Raw genomic sequence first — 15,231 nt, forward strand, 5'->3', positions numbered from 1 at the left:
TTGCAGTGCACAGAGAATCTTGACCTGTTATGTTGGCTAAGGTGACCTACAAGATATATGAACACAATTAATTAAACACAGTAAAAGCAACATTATACCTAATAAAATACACAAGAATAAAAGAAACCCCGATTTTTAACAAAGATACAAACCAACTCCTAAGTCCCCATCCCGCAGTTAAATACTCCAAGCCAAAATGATAGTGTTCTTAATTGCTATAAAGGTCTTGCAGCTCCTTATTGTCTCCGAAGTTCTGTTGTCTTATTCATTAAGTGGTGTAGTGTCAGAAATTCGCAGCAGATACCCAAGGCGTCATAAGCCAGGAAAGGATAACAGTAATCTGTAAAGAAAAAACACTCAAAACACTATGAGGTTAGGACAGGACGAACCATGCGACTAGGGACCCATTTCAGTAGCCCTTCAGGTATCTGTACACAGGCGTACCCCCCACCTGAGGCAACGCAGCTCAAACGGTCCGTCCCATTGGCGTCTGGGGATCACGCACATGGACCAACGGGTAGGGGCCTTTCTCTTCCGTAGTCGTAAAATGTCGTTGCGCCGTCATCTGGTCCAGGTCCCCCCGAATTGTCTGATTTAATGAAGTTAACACAGTTAACAGGAGACGCTGTGCACGGAGAACAGGTGAATTATCCCGTAAGCAGGAGGGCTCCGCCTGGTCCCCCTCCCTAAGCCGATCTAGCAGGGTCTTTAAGGTTCGATGTGCTCGTTCTACAATGGTCTGGCCGGTGCTGTTATAAGGAATGCCATGTACAAGGGCTATACCCCAGATTGCACAAAATCGTTTCACCTTTTCTGCAGTATAAGCTGTACCATTATCCGTCTTGATCTGTCGTGGAATCCCCAGTTGGGCTATGCAAGCACGCCAGTGTTGTACAACCGCCAAGCTATTCTGCTTCCTGTGCGCTATAGCGAGAATATATTTACTATAGGTGTCTACGGTAACATGCAAATACTGTAGTGGCTTAAAGGGAGCGTACTCCGGTCCACTCATGTTGACTGCGGGCTACTTATGCTAACTCTAAATAATCAGGCTCAAAGAAATGTTCCCCCATTTTCTATGAAATCTCCCACAATTTCCCTTTTTTTTTTTTTTTTTTTTCCGTGCAAGATTCCCTTTATTTCACAAAAGAATCCAACTTATATATGTTTCAACAAAGATCCAGAAAGTACTAACGACTCACAGCCAATACTACTAGCACAGGAGGGCATATCTGACCCAGCTGGGATGTTTGCCAGTCCTCAGAACAGTTAAAGATAAAAACATTCCATAGACATACTCGTGACTGTCTTCAGCCACATCTTCCCAGGCCTACACAAGGCCATCCTCCAACCTGACCTTGTAAAACTAGTTCTTCAAGGCTTGGCAAACATGCAGCACAACAAATTCTAACGGTCACTCTTGAAAACAAATGCCAGGTGTTCCGAGCTGCTCCCACATCTCCCCCTTTTTTGTTTAGGAACATCAGATTCACGAGGAAGGCAGCGAGGACTCTAGCTTCGAACTGACGCAATCCTCATACTGCTCCTCAGGTGATTCTGATTGCTGCAAACACACAAATGATTAATAATTCTCCAATAGCAATATAAATTCAGATACACAAATTTAAACCTTCAAATCATGTTTTTGGATTTAAGCATTTAACACTATTAGACAATTCTTTGAAAAACACCTTATTCTGCTAATTTCGTATATTTCCCATTTGATCTTGTAATATCTGTGCAAGGTCTTAGGTCTCTCCTGCAATATTAGTAGCAAATGCACCTTGCAAATGTGCCTTCACCTAATTCCAATCACATACACTTTCATTCCCTTGTAAAGGTGTTACACAGAGCCCTTGTTTTTGAAATTCCCAATTGCAATGTAATTTCATTCTATGTTATAATGCATTTTGTCTATGTGATGGGTTGACCCTGGCTGGACACCAGTCACCTACCATAGCTATTCTATCACTCTCTCCTCCACAGCTGGACAGGGGAACGGGAAATGAGGTTTTGCGATTAGTTCATCACACATTATCTCTGTCACTTCATCCTCCTCAGTGGCAGCACTCATTGCACTCTTCCCCTGTTCCAGTGTGGGATCTCTCCCACGGGAGACAGTCCTCCACGAAGATCTTCAGCATGGGTCCCCTCCACAGCGTGCAGTCCTTCAGGAGCACACTGCTCCAGTGTGGACCTCCATAGACCGCAGGGGAATGACCCGTCTCACCATGGTCTTCCCCACGGGCTGCAGGGGAATCTCTGCTCCGGCGCCTGGAGCATCTCCTCCCCCTCCTTCTGCACTGACCTGGGGGTCTGCAGGGTTATTTCTCTTAGATGTTCTCACTCTTCAGCTGCCATGTCTGTGTGTTCCGCAACCGCATCTCTCTTCCCCCTCTCCAGCCATTTGTTTTCATTATTTTTTTTCCCTGTCTCTTCCTCTCTCTCTCTCTCTTTTTTTTTTTTTTTTGAGTGCCAAGTTACATGAAATGCTTTTGCAATCATACATTCAACTATTTTTATGATACGTGGTACAATTATTACAACTGCTAATATTACAATTAAAATAACTAAGCCATGCATAAGCAAATCTTTTAATCATCCCGTAATTCCCAAACTTGTTAGCCATCCAGTTAAAACTGTGTCAGTTATCGTGAGCCTTTTACTGTGAATCATATTGATATCAGGTGTTAGTAACGCAAGTCGTCCGAGGCTACATGGCCTCCCGTTAAGTTTCAATGGAATTCCTCTCCCACGCTCTATTTCCACAAATTAAAAACATCCGCGTAGGTAAAGCAGCTGGAATAGAAAAAAGAGTGTGATATTCTGGAATAGATATAGTTACACCAAGCTGTAGCATTTCTATATACAGGCAAAATAGCATTTACATTCTGACCCTTTCGAGTGGTGTTATAGATGTAATTAAACATCACACAGGGATTCATGATGACTGATCCTAACAACTCTAACTCTTGAGGTTCTTGCATTTCTTGAGGCAGGTGTGCATACAGCAGGAAAAGTAAACATGGTATCTCCTTGCTGTAGAGCTTTTTCTCGACAGCGTTGCATCAAACTATGTGTATTTTTTCCCAAATTATTAAGTGAATCGTCATGGATTAGACAGAGGCACAGAGTTAGAGGGAGTAGCAGGAGAAGGAGATACAGGCAGTGCAGCAAAGCCAGGTTCCGTTGTAAGTTCTGCAGACCCTGGAGAGGGAGTACCAGGCGATTGGGGTGGGGGGGGGGGGGACGGCGGCGGCACGGCAGCGGTCCCGGCCGCGCAGAGGCCGCGGGAGGCAGCGGTGGAGGTAATGAGGGATATAATTCCGGCTCTTTTTCAGAGTCCACCCTGCCTGATACAAAAGAATTATTATCGGAATCAGAATCCTGCTCATTAGCGGCCTGCTTACAGACTGCCTCCTCAAAAGCAGTATCAGGCTGTACCCGCCTGCAAAACTTGTTGCAAGGCCGCCACTACCGGACGCGCTTCCCGGTGTTGCTCTCTCTCCAGTACCTGGCGTATCATGTTACCTAGGGACGAACCCGCTGGCAAATGAGAGACAAGCGCTGCGCTCTGTGGGTTAGCTTGAGCCCTAGCACATTCAAGCACAGTCGCCTCTTTAGCCGCCTCCGGGAGGTTTGCCGCCTGCACAGCAAGCTGAAGCCGATCTAAAAAGGCAGTAAACCTCTCGGCAATCCCCTGCGGAACTTTCACGCAAGGGGGGTCCGCTCTATCCATGGCCGCGACACGCCCAAGAGCGGCCAAGGCAGTTGTTGCAACTGCCGTAAAGTCACGCCCGCGTATGCCCTGTGCCTGTGCCTGAGGCGTTGCAAACCGTCCCTCCCCATGAGCTGCCGAACCACCCGCCGCAACTCCTCTCATGGATACTGGGGGGGGGGGGGGGGCGCACCAGGTCCCGCTGGTGCCGCCTCTGCAGGAAAAACCTCCGTCTCCGCCGCACCCTCCGTGCCCATGTCCGCGATCAAAGACGGACCACTCTGCGAGCCCCGCTCCACGGCCGCCCGCTCCGTCTGAGTCCGACCCGCTGTCCCCGAGGGCGCTGTCCCCGCTGTCCCCGAGGGCGCTGTCCCCGCTGCTCCCGAGGCGGCGCTGCACCCGCAGACGCAGCAGCTCGCGCCGCCAGCCAGCACGCCTCAGCCTCCCGTCCCGCCGCGACCACCTGCTCCACCTTCCCCCAACTCTGCGATCGTTCAGCAGCTCCGCGCTCGGATCGGAGCAAGGACTCCCGAATCTCTCCCCAATTTGGGGGGCTCAAAACTCATCTAGGAAACTCAATGTCCCCCCGGCGCAGCATCCATTGGATGCATTCGCCCGTGGGGCCCCTCCTAATCGAACCGCGGGCACCCGCCTCATCAGCTAACACCTTTAATACCTTAATCGCTTGCGCAAGCCTCATCGTCGCCTGTGCGGCCGATCACGTCGGGGTCACCACTATGTAGCAGTGCTACATATCAAGGTGCCGCGATTAGATCACTGGTCGGCCCGGACCAGGGAAGAGACAGATAACACACATGGTGTGAGTGCCAACTCCGTCCTTTATTGCGCAGTTAATTCCTTTTATACTAACAACGGTAGGTGGGATTACTGATATGTCATAGGGAGGCGACGACTAGCCTTCTACCTTTCCGTGACATCGCGAGATCTTCCGAACGGTGTTCCCTACAATTAACATTCTCAAAGCTGCATTTTAATGCCTTATTTTTGTGTGCTCAGAATTAAGACCCTTTGACTGGAGACTGATTTTTCAGGTACTACTGAGGTGATATTCTCTGGAAATAACAGTCCTCTAATTAAGCCCTTTATTTTTTTTCCTAAAGTTGAAGAACTCAAAATCACTAAGATGAGGGGGTTTTATTGTGTCCGTATCAAAGTTGCTCCCTTATAATTTTATTTCTTCCTGAATTTCCTGTTATATGCTTCCATGATGCAATAGGCTATGACTGAATCTCAGATTTGAGGTCTTCCTCAGATATTCAAATTAGCTATCATTAAAACACTTCTTGCTTTCTGCTGTGGGGGCTTTCAAGCTCACTGGTAAGCTATGGACAGTATAGCATAATGCACTGGTTTCAGTGCAAAAAAGCAGCATTCAGTAAGGAATGAGATACCCATAAGTAATTCAGGTAGCTGATATGTGATCCGAATACATAAATGATAAAGCATATGCTTAAAACAGCAATTATTATTATATCCCACTTGTTTGGATTATTTGCATATTAGTAGATATTCGCTCATACTCAACTTTTTTTTCAAATTCCATTCAAAAAAGTGGATTCTTTAAGCATAAAAATTTGAAGTAATTGTGAAACAGAAATGCTGACAAGATGAAAAATTCAAGTTCTAAGTAAAAAAAAGCATATGAAAGTAAAAAATTTAAGATTAACACAACGTCACTGAACTTCATGCACAGTATAAAATATGAATACATTTTAGAATGTCATATTACTAATACTAGTTTGTTGCAGAAAATTTATCTAATCAAGTTACTCCTTATACTAACTGTTGTTTGCTATTTGCCTTCATGATCTCATTCCAAAGGTCACAGATCTTAACTAAAATTAGTTAGCTTGTACCTTTATATTTCCATTCTCATTTGCTATTTTACTCTCAATACTAGAGATTGTGGTGGAAACTCGACATCATGGCAGACAGCAGGTTGAACGTGAGGCAGCAGTGCACTCTTGCAGCAAAGGTGGCTGGCTGCATCCTATACTACATTAGGAGGAGTGCAGCCAGCAGGGGTCAAGGGAAGTGATTCTTCCCCTCTATTTGTGAGACCACATCTGGGTGCTGTGTCCAGTTCTGGGCTCCCTAGAACAAGACAGATGTGGACATGTTGTAACAAGTGCAGCAGAAGCCACTAAGCTGATCAGGGAGTTGCACATGATATGCAACAGGGAGCTGGGTTTGTTCAATCATAGGAAGGAAAGTGGAGGAGTGATCTTATTTCTGGCTTTCTGCACCTAAAAGTAGTGTATAGAGGAGATGAAGCCAGACTTTTCTCAGAGGTGCAGTGTCAGGACAAGAAGCAATAGATGTAAGTCTCCATAAGGGTCATTAAGCACTGGAAGAGGTTGCCTGGAGAGGTTGTGGACTCTGTCCTTGGAAAGACTCAAAACTCAACTGAATGGAGCCTGAGCAGCCTGATCTAACAGGACCCGGCTGGTGAATCATGTTTTCATAGAATCATAGAATCATTTAGGTTGGAAAAGACCCTTAAGGTTAGAGTCCAACCATAAACCTAGAACTGCCAAGTCCACCACTAAACCATGTCCCTAAGCGCCACGTCTACACATCTTTTAAATACCTCCAGGAATGGTGACTCAATCACTTCCCTGGGCAGCCTGTTCCAATGCTTGACAACCCTTTCGGTGAAGACATTTTTCCTAATACCCAATCTAAACCTCCCCTGGCACAACTTGAGGCCATTTCCTCTTGTCCTATCACTTGCTACTTGGGAAAAGAGACCAACACCCACCTTGCTACAACCTCCTTTCAGGTAGCTGTAGAGAGCAATAAGGTCTCCCCTGAGCCTCCTTTTCTCCAGACTAAACAACCCCAGTTCCCTCAGCCACTCCTCATAGGACTTGTTCTCTAAACCCTTCACCAGCTTCGTTGCTCTTATTTGGACACACTCCAGCACCTCAATGTCTTCCTTGCACTGAGGGGACCAAAACCAAACACAGAATTCAAGGTGTGGCCTCACCAATGCCGAGTACAGGGGGACAATCGCTTCCCTAGTACTGCTGGCCCCACTATTTCTGATACAAGCCAGGATGCTATTGGCCTTCTTGGCCACCTGGGCACACTGCTGGCTCATATTCAGCTGGCTGTTGACCAACACCCCCAGGTCCTTTTCTGCCAGGCAGCTTTCCAGCCACTCTTCCCCAAGCCTGTAGTGTTGCATGGGGTTGTTGTGACCCAAGTGCAGGACCCGGCACTTGGCCTTGTTGAACCTCAATTAGCCCCTTGTAATTACACAGTATCAGAGACCCCCATTTCTCTCTCTGACAAAAATATGGGGGCCCTGTCAGGGGAGATGAACCTGGCAGGGTGGATAAACCCACATGCCAGACTCTTCTTGAGGCACTCCTGGAGAGTTGCAAATTCAAGGCACAGTAAGGCATAGATGTGCCTGAAGGGCACCTCCTTTCCTGGAATTGAATCAGTTGTCCAATTATGAGTGTCCTGGTTTCAGCTGGGATAGAGTTAATTGTCTTCCTAGTAGCTGGTATAGTGCTATGTTTTGAGTTCAGTATGAGAAGAATGTTGATAACACACTGATGTTTTCAGTTGTTGCTAAGTAATGTTTAGTCTAAAGTCAATGATTTTTCAGCTTCTCATGCCCAGCCAGCAAGAAGGCTGGAGGGGCACAAGAAGTTGGCACAGGACACAGCCAGGGCACCTGACCCAAAGTGGCCAAAGGGGTATTCCATACCATGTGACGTCACATCTAGTATATAAACTGGGGGGGAGCGGGGCTGGGGGAATCACTGCTCAGGGACTAACTGGGCATCGGTTGGCGGGTGGTGAGCAATTGCCTTGTGCATCATTTGTATATTCCAATCCTTTTATTATTACTGCTGTCATTTTATTAGTGTTATCATTATCATTATTAGTTTCTTCTTTTCTGTTCTATTAAACTGTTCTTATCTCAACCCACAAGTTTTACTTTTTTTTCCCCGATTCTCTCCCCCATCCCACTGGGTGGGGGGAGTGAGTGAGCAGCTGCGTGGTGCTTAGTTGCTGGCTGGGGTTAAACCACGACAATGAGAGTAATGGGGTGGCAGGTTTTCCACCCCCTTCTTCTCAAATATGTTGGCAAAGTCAGCAAACTCATTTGGGATATCATATGTTCCTGTTTGGGGCAGAGGCATGCCCTGGAGCCTGGGTAAGTTAGGGCTGCAGGACTGAGCAGAACTATGGCAGTGCAGAGCTCTCACTAAAGGTAAAATTGGTTAAAATTAGTAAAATTTGTTAAATTAGTTAAATTAGACTATTTGATATGTAATAAATATTCCCTCTTGCAGAATGTACTGATATAACCAGGTTTTTCAGTGTAAACCACTAAACGGCCATTAGACTATGGCTTTTTCTCAAGAGGCTGAGCTATATTTCAACTAGTGATTAAGATATTAATATGGAAAATAAAAAGGAATGCTTTCCTAATGCAGAGATGTGGTGGGTTGACCCTGGCTGGGTGCCAGGTGCCCACCAAAGCCGCTCTATCACTCCCCCTTCTTAGCTGGACAGGGGGGAGAAAATATAACAAAAGGCTCGTGGGTCAAGATAAGGACAGTTTAATAAAGTGAAAGCAAAGGTTGAGCGCGAAAGCAAAGAAAAACAAATGATATTATTCTCTACTTCCCATCAGCAGGCGATGTCTGGCCACTTCCTGGGAAGCAGGGCTTCAGTACGCGTGGTGGTTACTCCGGAAGACAAAAATGCCTCCCCTTCAGTCTCCCTTTACTTAGCTTTTATATCTGAGCTGACATCATATGGTATGGAATATCTGTTTGGTTAGTTTAGGTCAGCTGTCCTGGTTATGTCCCCTCCCAAGATCTTGCCCTGCCCCAGCCTGCTGTTGAGGGGGGGGGCAAAAATGTTGGGGAGACAGCCTTGATGCTGTGCCAGCACTGCTCAGCAGTAGCCAAAACACTGGTGTGTTATCAACACCTCTCTAGCTACTAATGCAGAGCACAGTTCTATGAGGGCTGCTATGGGGACTATTAACTCCATCTCAGCCAGACCCAATACAATCTCCACCCCTTATTCCATACCATTTGCGTCATGCTCAGGTCCCACATAATTTAATACAGATGTCTTCTAACCATGCCATTGTATTTAATTCTCATTACTGAAATCCCTTCTTACCAACACTTACAACTGTAACTACATACTTAAACCACTTTTATACCCAACATACAGATTTATACATTCTTATTAATTACTATCCCCTGTCCTTTAACAGATAGATATTCCATGGGCTTCTTCCATTCCTCCAGATGTTCACACACAGGTTATGACTTGGGCCCCATCCATCAAGATGAGTGGTCAGGACAGGAGAAGCAGTATGTTCGATCGTTGGGCACCAACACCGGCTTGGTTTGGGTCACCGATGCACTTGTCTGGTTCCTTGCGAAGTTCACTCCTTTGCAGTTCAGGTCATTCCTGCTACAGTACTTCCTACAACATACAACTCACATCACAGATTATTTTTCCCCCAAGGTTAAATGTCCTTGAGGCACACATTGGGTCTCCCCATCCTTCCGCATTACCCACCAAGTACACCCAGGTCCCTGAGCAAAGACAATCCCACGAATGGGTTTGCCTTTTCCCATGGGAGGAGAAATCCACACTGCCTTCCCCAGCCACTTCCCCATGTGCACTACAGGGACCTTATCTCCTCCCACAGTATGTAGGGGTTTTGTTTGGGCAGGACCAGGACGGTTAGCAGATCCTCTGGTGTTAACTAGCCAAGTGGCTTCTGCTAAATTTGTATCCCAATGCTTCCATGTCCCATTGCCTAGCGCTCTCAACATAGTCTTCAACAGTCCATTATATCTCTCAATTTTTCCAGATGCTTGCGGGTGATAGGGTATGTGGTACACCCACTCAATGCCATGTTTCTTTGCCCAGGAGCTTATGAGGTTATTTCGGAAATGAGTCCCATTGTCTGATTCAATTCTTTCTGGGGTACCATGTCGCCATAAAATTTGCCTTTCGAGGCCTAAGATGGTGTTTCGGGCAGTGGCATGGTTTACAGGGTACGTTTCTAGCCAACCAGTAGTTGCTTCCACCATCGTGAGTATGTAGCGCTTGCCTTGGCGTGTTTGTGGCAGTGGTCCAATGTAGTCAATTTGCCAGGCCTCGCCATATCGAAAACCCAGCCAGCGCCCTCTGTTCCAGGGAGACTTTACTCTGGTGGCTCGTTTGATTGCAGCACATGTTTCACATTCATGAGTGACCTGTGTGATGGCTTCCATGGTCAGGTCCACCCCTCGATCACGAGCCCACCTATATGTTGCATCTCTCCCTAGATGTCCCAATGTCTCATGGGCCCATCGAGCTACAAATAGCTCACCCTTACGCTCCCAGTCCAGGTCCACCTGAGCTACTACTATTTTGGCAGCCTTGTCTACCTGTTCATTATTTCGATGTTCTTCAGTGGCACGGCTTTTGGGCATGTGAGCATCTACATGACGTACCTTTAAAGTCATGTGTTCTACACGGGCAGCAATGTCCTGCCACAATGCAGCTGCCCAGATGGGTTTACCCCTGCGTTGCCAATTGGTCTTCTTCCACTGCTGTAGCCACCCCCATAGGGCATTAGCCACCATCCAGGAGTCGGTATAGAGGTAGAGTACCGGCCACTTTTCTCGTTCAGCAATGTCTAGGGCTAGTTGGATGGCTTTCACTTCTGCAAACTGACTTGACTCGCCTTCTCCTTCAGTGGCCTCAACGACTTGTCGTGTGGGACTCCACACAGCAGCTTTCCACTTTCGATGGTTCCCTACCACACGACAGGATCCATCAGTAAACAAAGCATAACGCCTTTTGTCTTCTGATAACTCATTATATGGTGGTGCCTCTTGGGCACGAGGTACCTCCTCAGGCATTGCTCCAAAATCTCTGCCTTCTGGCCAGTCCATGATCTCTTCCAGAATTCCTGGGCGGTTAGATTTTCCCAGTCGAGCCCGTTGCGTAATCAATGCTATCCACTTACTCCATGTAGCGCTGGTTGCATGATGTGCAGAGGGGATGTTTCCTTTGAACATCCAGTGTAGCATGGGCAATCGTGGTGCCAAGAGGAGATACGCTTCTGTACCAACAACTTCGGAAGCGGCTCGAACCCCCTCGTATGCTGCTAGTATTTCTTTTTCAGTCGGGGTGTAGTGGGCTTCTGATCCTCGGTACCCCCGGCTCCAAAACCCTAATGGTCGACCTCGGGTTTCTCCTGGAGTTTTCTGCCAGAGGCTCCAGTTGAGACCATGCTCCCCAGCTGCAGTGTAGAGTACATTTTGCACATCTGGTCCTGTCCGGACAGGCCCAAGAGCTACCACAAGAGCTATTTCCTGTCTGATATGCTCAAAGGCTTGTTGTTGCTCAGGGCCCCATTCAAAATAGTTCTTTTTCCACGTTACTCGATAGAGAGGGCTCACAAGCTGACTATAACCTGGAATATGCATTCTCCAGAACCCCACAAGGCCTAGGAAAGCTTGTGTTTCCTTCTTGTTAGCTGGTGGAGACATAGTTGCTATCTTGTTGACCACATCCATAGGCTCATGACGGCGTCCATCCTGCCATTTTATTCCCAAGAACTGAATCTCCTGTGCAGGTCCCTTGACCTTGCTTTTCTTTATGGTGAAACCAGCTTTCAGAAGAATCTGAATTATTCTTTTTCCCTTCTCAAACACTTCTTCTGCCTCGTTGCCCCACACGATGATGTCATCTATGTATTGTAGATGTTCAGGGGCATCGCCTTGTTCCAGTGCCGTTTGGATTAGTCCGTGACAAATGGTAGGGCTGTGCTTCCACCCCTGGGGCAGTCGATTCCAGGTGTATTGGACACCTCTCCACGTGAAAGCAAACTGTGGCCTGCACTCTGCTGCCAAAGGAATGGAGAAAAATGCATTGGCAATATCAATTGTAGCATACCACATGGCTGCCTTTGATGCCAGTTCATATTGGAGCTCTAACATGTCTGGTACAGCAGCACTCAGACTTAACTCCATCTCAGCCAGACCCAATACAAGAGAAAATACAAATTAAGTATTTTCCCTGCACTCTAAACCTCACTGTCCCTTTTTCAGTGGAAAAGATGTATGATATCTTTCTAAAAACATTAGGAATTGTTTCTAGTATTAGAGGTCATACCCATCAGTTACCATTTGTTTGTAGGGTGCTTTTTTTCCCCTCAGGTTGTTAAACATTCCATCTCCTGAAGTAGTTTTCTTTTAAGTCTACTATATTTTAATAAACTAATGCTGTGGAGGAACCGCTCAACTCTGGCAGCACTGAATGTATTCATATATATTCTCATACATCTCCTTTTAGTTATAGCACTTGCGATATACTTCAGAATGATTGTAGATACAATTTGAAGAAGGCTATATAATGTAAGACCTCAAAAGTATATCTATTAGTCTTGTCTTAAAAGCATGAAGTAAATAAAATCTGTATCCACTGAAGGAATGTTTGCACAGTACAGGGAACAAGTTTTCAGTAATCTTCACCCTGCTTGTAGCTCTATACTTGTCATGGGGGGATTTAAAAATGAGAGAGAGAGGGGTTCGGATGGCTTAAAGAATCACCTCCAAATGTATTAGCAATAGTAAAATGATTTAATAGAAATTTGTATAAAAGTGCAACTTCACAGAATTTGATGACAAGGTTCACTCTATTAGTTAGTACATGGATGAAATGCACACAGGAAAATTAAATCAGAATCAAACTAAACTTATGTATATAGGGACCGAAAACGTAATAGGGTAAAAGGGAATGTTACAAAGAATTAATTTGTGCAAAGATCAGGAATGTGGGAAAGGGTAAGGGAGACCCTCCGGTTGAGTCATGAGGTTCAGAGAAGACCCCTTGCTTTCTAAACTCCTGTCGGAGTCTAGGTGCGGCTGGATCGACTTCTAGTCCCAGACTTGGTCAACGGTTTATACCTAAAGGGATTATGAGTATAATAGCAGCCTAAAATTCATTCACAGTTGAATAAAAATCACGACAGTAATTTAAGTATAAATTTGAATGTATTAACTTACATCTTCTATAACTTAACATCTTATAATATACTTGCTGTAACTTACTTATAGACTATTCAGGTTAGTATACGCGCGTGCATAAAGACACTAAGAGAAATACATAAAAGAGAGTAAAAGAGAGTAAAAGAGAGAGAAAAGAGGTATACCTGTTAAAAATGCCTCTCGAGGTCAGTGAAAATATTCACGTTGAATGCTTTGGCATTTGTCTCAATGGAGATACTGAAACTCAAGCCTTCTATCTCAGGATGGTTTCAGATCATAGAATTACAGAATGATTTGGGTTGTGTCCTAGGTTTGGCTGGAATAGAGTTAATTTTCACAAGAAGCTGGGAGGGGGCACAGCCAGGACAGCTGACCTGAACTAGCCAAGGGTATATTTGATACTATATGAGATACCATATGATGTCATGCTCAGTATATAACTGAGGGAGCTGGCCAGGGGGAGGAGGGATGGCGGCTCAGGAATGGGCTGAGCATTGGGTTCTGGGTGGTGAGCAATTGCATTGTGCATCACTTGCTTTATACATTCTTGTGGCAGGTACACCCACCCCAACAGGAAACGAAACTTCTCCAGGCAGGGAGGAGAGGAAAAAAACCCTAGAGGCCATGGGTTGGAAGCCGAACTGACCAGTCCAGCACACGTCAGGAACACAGAAGTGTTGACCTTTTGGCCAATGGGGATTAAAATGACCACAGATCAGATTCAACAAGGGTATAAATGGGGCCCTGGCAGAGGACATTTTGAGTCAGTCCTCCTCGGAGCAGTGGGTCTGCAGTCGGGGACTCTCCCCTTGGGTCAGGACGCCGCCCTGGGTAACTCCTCGAGGTTGAGAGCCCTCAGCTTTTAGGTGAGTGATATGCGCATTTTGAGTCATCATTTTTAGACCTTAAGAATTCTTAAGTCGGCTGTGTAGTATTAATTCCCCTTACATCATTGAGCCTGTGGTTCACTAATGTTATCGGAGTTTTAACTAACCTTTTTACTGAAGAATAAATCTGATTTTTAACACCTGTTGGATTTGATTGTGTGAGCCTCTGCAACAATTCTTTTATTAGTATTATTGTTATTATTACTTCTTCTGTCCTTGTGTTGTCCTATTAAACTGTCCTTATCTCAACCCACGAGGTTTTACCTTTTTCTTCCGATTCTCCTCCCCATCCCACCAGGGGGCAGGGAAGAGTAAGCGAGCGCCAGCGTGGTGCTTAGTTGCCAGCTGGGCTTAAACCACAACAGGTCGGAAGGGACCTTTAAAGATCATCGAGTTCCAACCTCCCTGCATCCTACCTCCATGTCCTAAGGGACTTCACAGATGTAGGTATACAGACGGCATGGATACCTATTGTGTCAGAGAACATGCACTGTTATAAATTGGAGCCTTGGTTGGGTTTGGTTCAAGTGGTAGCATGTCATCTTTTTGTATTTTATGGTCCTTCCTCCTTTTCTAACTGGGACCATATAATTGCAAAATAGAAATTAGAGTCTATTAGACCCAGAGTGCGGAATGATTGCTGGAGGTGACTTATCGAGATGACACCCCCCCCCCCCCTTAAGGGAAGGTGAACCTCCAGGGTGGAATGCAGTGGATATGAAAGAAATCTGTTCCATAATAATTCCCTAAGCAACATAATCTGCAACCTTAGATGTTAGCAACACCAGGGGAGCTTGGTATGCTGACTCTGAGAAACAACACGGAGGGTGGAGCGGAGTGGAGACACTGTGGCCAGGCTCTGTGATATCACTGCAGGGATGGGGAACTGAAACTACTGGAACAAGAATGGAAGGTCCCTGCATTGAATCCACTGAAGCAAGGAGGTGAAATAATGGGGGTTCTGTCAACGCTATTGTCTTACTTCTGATGTATATCATAAGTGCCCGGTTCTGGAGTAGTGACACACTAAATCATGTCCTCTGGGTGAACTTTGCTCATTATAATCTCATTATAATACCAAAACACACCTCCATTCCAAAAGCTACCTGTCTCCAAGGTGCAACTACCCCTCATTGAGCATGTGCTCTGAATTTTTTTTGGCATATACCTTTAAAAGCAAAGCGAGATAACTTTATACCAATCAAAGTAAAAGTATGTATGACTAGAGTCACTCAAGCTCCACCTAAAAAAATGAGAAAATATAAAAGGGCTTAAGAGAGGAGGAATGTTAGGGAGGACACCATCATAGACAAGTCGGGAGGACATCACTGACTTCTGGGATCAGGCGACAGGCTGAACCTCTCTTCCCCCCCAATAGGGATGCCTGTTGGGTGAGATTTGAACCCTCGGTTATACCGAGTGCTTCCCTGGGAACCTTAGAAATCTCTAGAGGTTTTTTTTCCATAATTTAGTGTGCTTGTAGTTGACTGTAATATTATTTGCACGTGCTTTGCAGACAGTGTATTTATCACCGGTAATCCAAAAGAACCTGTACTGTTGCTTTAATAAA

This window comes from Aquila chrysaetos, assembly GCF_900496995.4.
Source record: "Aquila chrysaetos chrysaetos chromosome W unlocalized genomic scaffold, bAquChr1.4 W_unloc_2, whole genome shotgun sequence".
Lineage (NCBI taxonomy): Eukaryota > Metazoa > Chordata > Aves > Accipitriformes > Accipitridae > Aquila > Aquila chrysaetos.